Here is a 9456-nt window from a genome sequence, read left to right as displayed (position 1 = left end):
CGGTTTGTTTTGTTGCAATGGCCATTTATTGGTTTTGCAGTTTGAAAATAATTGACAATAAAATATTTAGAGAGAGGTTCTGATTGACTACTATCTCAGACTTTTGCAGTGACTTATCTTTAAATACCATGTCTCTATATCTTAGGAAGACAGTGGATACTGTTGTCTGCTTCACTCATCTGCTACTACATCATTGTTTTGCAGTGTTGTAGTATGAGTGAGTTTGATTCCATCTCCCATCTCCTAGAAGGACCATGATGGCAGATCTTTTTGCAAAGTTTTCACTTCAAAATCTGACCCTAAATTATTCTAAATGGAATCAAGCCCAGAACGTTGGGTAATGGTTGAAAAAAATGAAGTTTTCTCTTCTGGACAGTGTGTAAAAGGAATGTGAGATCGTCAAGTTGCAGCATCAATTTTACTACTACCATATAAGCCAGCCTGTGGATGAAGGTAGCACCTAGAAGAGTTCAGAAATGAGATAATTTCAGTGATCTTGAGTGGTCACTTGTTCTAAAATAATCTGGGTCTTTAGTGATTTGTGAGTTGGAAAAGATCATCTCTGTGGACCCTGTTCTTTGTGAGAACATGAGGCAAGTACCTAAATATCCTTTGTCATTTGTCAGTGTGAGTTGGATTTTCTGTTGTTTGCAATTGATCATATTTTACCTGATGTAATGAAGACTGGATAGTGAACAGAACATCGTCTATTATGCTTTCATATATTTTAGATTTTATATTTGTGGATCTTTAAATTGTTTCAGAGAGACTTAGATCTTCAGTAAACAAACATTATCTTCTATTCACATCTGAATAAAATCACAATGGTATAGGATACATAATAAGTAAGCAAATGCTAATCTAAAAACTCTCTGCTATAGGTGATTCAACTCCGTAATCTTCAGATTTTGACCTATTTTGTCTTTAAGCTATATTTCAAGTTTGAAAAAAAGAAACTATCTCTGAATGGTAAATATAAAATCCTTGATAATTCCAAATTAATATAAAAGGCTTTCTATGAAACTAAATGATTTTTGGCATGTGTGCAGTTGTTCATCACAATTTTATAAAATAGTATTTGTATTATGTGAAGCATAGATGCAGTTATTTATTCCTGCCAGCCCTGACATCTCAGACATTAAAAAATTTAACTATATGTTCCTGCCCCAAATCCCTTTCATACATGTTTTCATAGCTCTAGCCCCACTCCTACGACCTAACAGAAGAATATCTCACATTTGAACTCACAATGGTATTTGTACAAAAATCTGACTTTTCAGGAAATATTAGAGATTGCCTTAAGAGACAGAGCTTAACAAGAATGTTTTGCAATTGTAGTAATTAAAGTCCTGGTTCTTAAAATTGGCCATTGAGTGAAGCCAGAGTCAGCAACAAAGTGAGTAACTATAGGCATAACCTTGTTCCAAAATGTAGGTAAATAATGGAAACTGAACTATTAAAAAAGACTAATACATTTCAGTAGAAATACATGCCTCAGTCTGAATTGAAAAATTAATTCTAGGATTTGTTAGATATGTTAATTGGTTCAAATCGCAATTAACATATGAAAAGGAAAGGAAGACACACTGAAAATAGACTGTGAATTAAAGCAGCAAAAGAAGTAATAGAAATAAACCTTACATGTGACAGCTTGTCACCTCCATAAAATAGGGCTGTGTGGCAATATGGCAGCCATTGCAAAGCACTGAGACACTGATATTCAAGAACCACACCAATGTTGGTCACATAGACATTTTCTTTGCAAATATTCATGTCATTAATCTTCTTTCAAAAATCGCTGAGGTATAAACATGAGCCAGACTTGCATTTGTGCACAAAGAATGTGCACAAAAATGAGTGTGTTACACTCACTTTTACTGTTTCTGTTTTACATACATTATAGCAAGTATATGCAATATGAGATGAGGCCAGATGTTCTGAATAATTGGTTTACCTACCATATACATAGAGCTCACACTGTATACTAAGAAATTCAGAAACTCATGATTTGGTATGTACTATGTCTTTTGTTTGTTTTACAAAGTCTTTCCTAGAATGGGTTCTAAATGAGATTTGCATTATAGCAATCCCATTTATTTCTATATTGTGGTATAATAAACTATTCATTACTTATGTAAACATATACCCACAGCTATAGATGGAGGGAGAGAGAGAAAAATTATTTAAATAAAATTTAAAAACACAGCATACAATAGAAAACACAATACATATTCATTAATGTATACAGTTAGCAAATATCTACGTATATGCTCAAAGCACTGTGTAAGAGGCTAAAGAAGAACGATGAATTCCTGCAAAGAGACTCATCATCTCGGATTCCAAGCAAAAAGAACAAATCAAATGGAATCCTGTTGGTGCTCTTTTGGGGCTGTAAGCAAAACATTATTGAGGTAGAGAGGAGAGAATCTGTTTTAAGAAATGGCAAAAGGCTTTGTAGAAATTTCCATGAAAGAAAAGGCATGTGCAATTCAGGTAGAGACACAGTATATGGGGCAGATTGTCATATGGCCAGGCTATTACGAGTAGCTTATTCTGGCTCTGATATAGTTTGCATAGGTAAGTACAGCAAGATGATTCTGGACAGCTTTGCTGGACCCAATCACCAAGCGTTTTTATATCTCCTGGGGAGTCTGAAAGATCACAATAGGTTGAAACAAGGGCAAATGCACACACTAAACTCATTTTAACTGCAATGCTAAAGACTAAATGCGGCGGTACAGGAAGGTGGCAGAGAACCTATTAAGATATCAGTGTTATTGTAAGTGAAATTTGACAGGGGCTCTGAGTAGGACAGGGGCAGTGGGGATGAAATAAATAGAAATGTTTGAAGAAGGTATTTAGAATTGAGCACCCACGGGATTTAAAGTTACGTTTAGCAGTCAAAGGAAAGAAAGGCACTCATGACCATCCAGGTTGTAACTAAAGTGACTGGAGGCTGATGATAAGGAACACTAGACATGAAATATTTTTTAAGGAAAACTAAAATGAGTTTAGACTTCGGACGTACATATTGAGATTCTTATGGGACATATGTGGTTGTGTTTGGTTTTCAGTTAGTCATAATTTCTGAAATTTGAGGCACAGTTTAGCTCTCATATAGAGGCATTAAAGTTATTACTAAATTATATATATAATATATAATGTTATATATTTTACTGTATTACTATATAAAAATAAAATATCTTGTCAATCAAAACCAAAGATTCAGAGCTATAACTTATGAGAAGTTATAATGATTAGAAAGCTAAATTTAGAAACTATGCAAAGATAGTCTGATCTTTACTATTCAACTCTCTAGCTGACCGCTGTTATGTTGACCTTGTGTGCAGAGAAAGGACACTCAACCAAGGAGGGGGAAGAATGATATAAGTCATGAGTTAAGTGATTACTATAGTATTTTAGATTTTTCCCACCATCAGATAAAATTTATTTCACATAATAGGTAAGTTTACTGAATATCTTGTTTCAATTTTTAGGAATACCAACATCTTTTGCTAAAATAGTAATATACAAATCTGTTGTGTTTAATTTAGTAAGAACTTTTCATGCTAACAGACTCACAAAATCATTTGTCAACATTGAGAAGGATTGTAAGATTAAGGCCCTAGAAACCGTGAATAGGTGTTCTTAATGGAACACTCACCCCAAAACTTTTAAAAGGATTTGAATGTAAGCACCTTAAGCCAAAACATCTACTTCCTTCTTTTATGATTTTGTTGTTGTTGTTATCCCAAATTCTGTACCTGGGACATAGCATGCACTCAATAAATGTTTACTGAACTGAGCTCTGCAAAGCACCAATATTACATTAATTTTGCTTCGTACAGTTTATTATTATAGATACAGAAATTATATATGTTGTACCATATTATTGTTAGATAAATTCATTGAAATGAAGCAAACATGTTGTTATTTCTAATTTACTAAGTCAAGCCATGTAGAGTTAAAGAATTTGGGCATGGTTACATGGAAACAACGGTACAGTCAAGACTAGAACCAGGGAAGGAGACGAATCTCAAGGAAGCTGGCTTCGGCCCTGCGGCTGCTGCCGTCATCGCCGTGGAGAAATTGTTGGAGCTGGCAGCCTAGGAATGAATCTCCTCTCAGCCTCTAAGCTCACCTGGTCAGAATCCTTGGATGCGCCTGTGGGACCCTTCCCTCTAGCCCTGTGGTTTGGAACCAGTGGCTTTGGGGCTGTAAAAAGATGGGCAAAGATTCTCAGGGGCTGCTGGATTCATCCCTGCTGGCATCAGGCACTGCCATCCGCTCAGAGGATGAGTCGCCGCTGACAGGGCAGAAGCGGGCCTCCTCACAGGCTTTGGGCACCACCCCTAAACGGAGAAGCTCCTCCAGGTTCATCAAGAGAAAGAAGTTTGACGATGAGCTGGTGGAGAGCAGCGTGGCTAAGTCCTCTACCCAGGCGAAGGGGGCCAGTGGGGTGGAACCAGGGTGCTGTTCCGGGAGTGAACCCTCCCTCCTCCAGCGAGAAGAAGGTGTCCAGGGCCCCCATCATCCCTGTGCCACCCAGCGCAGCCCCAGCCCCTGGACTCACCGAGCGTGTGAAGAAGAGCAAACAGCCACTCCAGGTGACCAAGGATCTGGGCCGCTGGAAGCCTGCGGACGACCTGCTGCTCATCGATGCCGTGTTGCAGACCAATGACCTGACATCTGTCCACCTGGGCGTGAAGTTCAGCTGCCGCTTCACCCTGCGGGAAGTCCAGGAGCGCTGGTACGCCCTGCTCTACGATCCTGTCATCTCCAAGCTGGCCTGCCAGGCCATGAGACAGCTGCACCCAGAGGCCATTGCCGCCATCCAGAGCAAGGCCCTGTTTAGCCAGGCTGAGGAGCAGCTGCTGAGCCAAGTGGGATCGACCAGCCAGCCCACCTCGGAGACCTCCAGGACCTGCTGCACAGACGCCCGATGCCTTCTACCTGGCCCGTACTGCCAAGGCTCTGCAGGCCCACTGGCAGCTCATGAAGCAGTATCACCTGTTGCAGGACCAGACAGCCGCTGCCCAAGGGGGACCAAGTGCTGAACTTCTCCGATGCAGGGGACTTGATTGACGACAGTCAGCTCAAGGACATGCGAGATGAAGTCCTAGAACATGAGCTGACAGTGGCTGACCGGCTCCAGAAACGAGAGGTTCGGCAGCTGGAACAGGACCTGCATAAGCGGCAGGTGTAGTAGATAGCATCACAGGCACGAGCTCTCCGGACTTTGACAGCCTGCCCCTGGCAGCGCTGCGGGGCCGCATGGGGCGGTGCCTGAGGCGCTTGAGAAAGATCACCTTAGGCAGAGCAACCGAGGAGAGCCAGATTGACGTGGACCTGTCTCTGGAGGGTCCGGCCTGGAAAGTCTCCCGGAAGCAAGGTGTCATCAAGCTGAAAAACAATGGTGACTTCATTGCCAGTGAGGGCCGGCGGCCCATCTACATCGATGGACGGCCTGTGCTGTGTGGCTCCAAATGGCGCCTTAGCAACAACTCCGTGCTGGAGATTGCCAGCCTGCGATTCGTCTTCCTCATCAACCGGGACCTCACTGCCCTTATTCCGGCCGAGGCTGCCAAGATCACGCCACAGTGAGAAGTGGTGGCAGGACCCATGGGCTCTCTCTGGCCTCAGTTTCCCCTGCCATCCCAGACCCCTGGAGCTGGGAACTCAGGCTCCTGGAAAAACCAGAGGGGGCTGTGGGAGACTCAGCTCCTGGCCCCTTGATCTGAGCCTCTGTGGGAGGGCGGGGCTGGCCCTGGGGAAGCCCCTAGAGGCTGGGACCCTCAGGCTTCCTTGGTGCCAGAGCCCCCCCCCTTCTCTCCCTGCAGAGGACCCTACCCTTTCCCCCAGATTCCCACCTTTGCCCCGTGTCTCCAGCTGATTAGCTTCACACTTTTCCTTTATTATTTTTCTTTTGTAAATACAAAGCACTGAGTTTCAAAATAAAAAAAAACTAGAACCAGGTATGTTTACCTCTAAGGTTAAATTTCATTCAACTATAGTTATCACATTTGTGACACTGCAAATGCATAAGTAGCCTTATTTATACCCTTCAACGAAGAACCTATATAATAGAAAACATATACAAAACTTCAGAAAGGGATATAATAATTTACTTCATTTTAAACTATTATTATGAATGATACACTTTTAAACCCTCATGTAAAATAAAATATTACTCTTCCATTTTTAAGAACACATTATTGAAGATATATTAAACAAATAGTAACATACAGATGATAATTTAATGAATATAGTAATTTGGTAAAATTGTTTGAATTTATAAAGAAATAAGACATTTTACATATGGTTGGAAATTCTTTTGCAAACTTCCCTAGCATCATTCTCCTCTCACTCAAAGGTAACATTAAAATATTCTAAAATTAGTATTTAAGATCCTGAACATATTACTTAATATGATGGCAGTCATAGATAGTAGAGTGTATTGTAATTTTTCCTTTACAGTAACAAATACTTATTAGGATACATAATAAAAACAAAGACACTGCATACAATTATCAAAAAATGATAAAGTGTCAAACTACTAATAGAGCATATATAAAAGTTCTGGGGAAAATTTAAATGTTTTATTAAAATATATGAAAATGACCATGTATAAATGGATAGGATATCATATTTATGAAAAGGATACATCTATATCATGATTATTAACACTTTATAATTTGTTCTACTTAAAGGACTTCTAATAAAAATTTTAATAGGTGTTTGTGTCTGTATTTATGGGTGTGTAAAATTCAAAAATCTTTTATAAACCTTTGACGTAAGTTCTTAAATTAACAATAATTAAAAGAAGAATTATATTGAGAAAATTGCTTTACAAAATATGTAAAAAGATATATAGTATAATATTAGCACAGGGATAAAGAAAACAAAGGAACGTATTAGAAAACTGAAGGAATTGTTCCACATATATATGGAAATATGTAGGTCAAGAACAGCAGCATTAAACTGAGAAAATTCATTCCTTATAAGGAAAATAAAAGATATCTTCTCACACCACAGCTAGATGTACATTCTGTGTGGATTATAGATATAAATGTGAAAGCTAAAATTCTAAAACGTGACAAAGACAACTTCTGCTCTTCAATCTGTTCTCACTTTTCATAGTAAACAGCTTAACAACAACAACAATAAAAGACGAAAATATGGCTCACATGTGGGCACATAATAAAGAAACATATTCAAAACTAAATTGTGTTTAGTTTTGAAATTAGAAATTAGGTGTGACCACGTAAGTACATTTTCTATAGTAGAAAGCAAACAAAGGTTATGTTCAGAAATTCTGGGATAAGACACAAGACATCCTGTGTGCATGTCTCTTCTCGCCTTTCATTGGTTGGACAGAGATGATAGATGCTCTGCAGGGGACGATCCCAGAATGACTGCTGTACAGCACACTGGCTGGATCTGAGTAGGCTCAAACATTATGACCAGGGCTTCCCTGGTGGCGCAGTGGTTGGGAATCTGCCTGCCAATGCAGGGGACGCGGGTTCAAGCCCTGGTCTGGGAAGATCCCACATGCCGCGGAGCAACTAGGCCCGTGAGCCACAATTACTGAGCCTGCGCGTCTGGAGCCTGTGCTCCGCAACAAGAGAGGCCGCGATAGTGAGAGGCCCGTGCACCGCGATGAAGAGTGGCCCCCGCTTGCCGCAACTAGAGAAGGCCCTCGCACAGAAACTAAGACCCAACACAGCCATAAATAAATAAATAAATAATTTAATTTAAAAAACAAAAAACAAAAAACATTATGACCAGCCGTAGTGTAGAACTCATTACTCTAGAAAAATGGTACAGATGAACCTATTTGCAGGGCAGGAATAGAGACGCAGACGTAGGGAACATGTGGACACACTGGGCAGGGAGAAGGGGGTTGGGATGAATTGGGAGATTTGAATTGACGTATGTGCACTGCCATGTGTAAAACAGATAGCTAGGGGGAACCTGCTGTATAGCGCAGGGAGCTCAGCTCGGTGCTCTGTGATGACCTAGATGGATGGGATGGGGGGTTGGGGGGAGGTCCAAGAGGCAAGGGACATATGTATACATACAGCTGATTCACTTCATTGTACAACAGTAACTAACACAACATTGTAAAGCAACTATACCCCAATTTAAAAATAAAGTATATCACTTTGTTAAGATCCACATATATCACGGTGTTTGCCTGAGGCTGAACGTTGAGATAATAAAGGCATATATTCCTAATATAAATGGTTACGCAGAAATCTGGTGCCTCTTTTTAAAATAGCACCTTGGCAAGAGCTTTCTCATTCCAGTTCCTGCAACACGAAAGAAGTACAAATACGTCCAAATAAGAGGAATTAATCTATGTACCCAAACTTTTATGTGTATGTAGCTGACAAGTATGGCTGCCACAGGAGAAATTACTGTGTGAATGAGTAAGTGATGTGAGCTAAATCTACTTTTCCCCATTTACCTTCTGTACTTCCTAAATTTTTAATATGTGCATATAAACCATTCAAATATATACGTTTCAATATTTGTGTGCATTACATAAACACACACATTAAGCAAACAAAACAAAAGTTTGAATTCACACTTTGGCAAGGGAAGGAAATGAGGAATTAGTAAATTCAAACATTGATCCTTTGATATATATTTGTAAATTGATACAACTTTTATAGGGAGCTATTTAAATATTAATCTCTTTTAATTATAAATACACTTACCCTTTGACCCAGAAATATATTTCTAAACATATATTTTATTGATAACCTTGCACATATATAAAATGATTTTTTCTGTTTAAGATGATTATTTTCAGGATTATTTGAAAGTTTAAAAAATGAGAATTAATCTAATCCATCTATAAAGACATTGTTAAATAATTATGATAAAACCCAACAATGATACACTATGTACCTGTATCAAAGAATAGGTTGTTTATGTTCTAAAATAGAAATTTCTTCAAGATTACATAGTAAAAAAAAAATTACATAGTAAAAAAAAAAAATAGTGCAGTATGGAACAATGCGTTTAATGTGCTGCTATTTGGGTAAAAATGTAAAGAATCTGTACTTGCTTGTGGATACAAACATCATTTTAAGAGGACTCAAAAGGAACTAATGGTATTATCTTCCTTCTGGGGAAAAGAAATGTGAGGCTGAAGGAAGTAGCCACAATGCAGACTTAAACTTTTAAATGTTGCCCTATATGAATATATGACCCAATAAAACAGTAAATTAAAAATATATATATACATTTATGGGATAGGGAAGAGATGGGAGGCAATGAAGCAAGTCTTCAAAAAGAAAATGGAAAGAGTATACTCTATGACCCAGCAATCCCTTTCAAGGTATATACCTTTGAGAAAACTAGTCACAGGTCTCTAAGGGGATATGCAGGAAGATGAATTATGAAGAATGCATACTATAGGATGCTTTTCTGCATTTAGAGAAAAAT

The 9456-nt window shown here is 39.0% G+C and overlaps 1 pseudogene across 1 annotated transcript; it reads left to right on the top strand.

Moving 5' to 3' along the window:
• Positions 1-3422: 3422 nt before the first annotated feature.
• On the top strand, positions 3423-7753 carry LOC309627666 (microspherule protein 1 pseudogene; annotated as a pseudogene). Its single transcript has one exon. The product of its transcript is annotated as a microspherule protein 1 pseudogene (transcript).
• Positions 7754-9456: the final 1703 nt, after the last annotated feature.

Source organism: Balaenoptera borealis (genome assembly GCF_965194805.1).
Source record: "Balaenoptera borealis genome assembly, chromosome: 4".
NCBI lineage: Eukaryota > Metazoa > Chordata > Mammalia > Artiodactyla > Balaenopteridae > Balaenoptera > Balaenoptera borealis.
The sequence above is the reverse complement of the archived record's forward strand: the minus strand, read 5'-3'. Positions and strand labels throughout refer to the sequence as shown.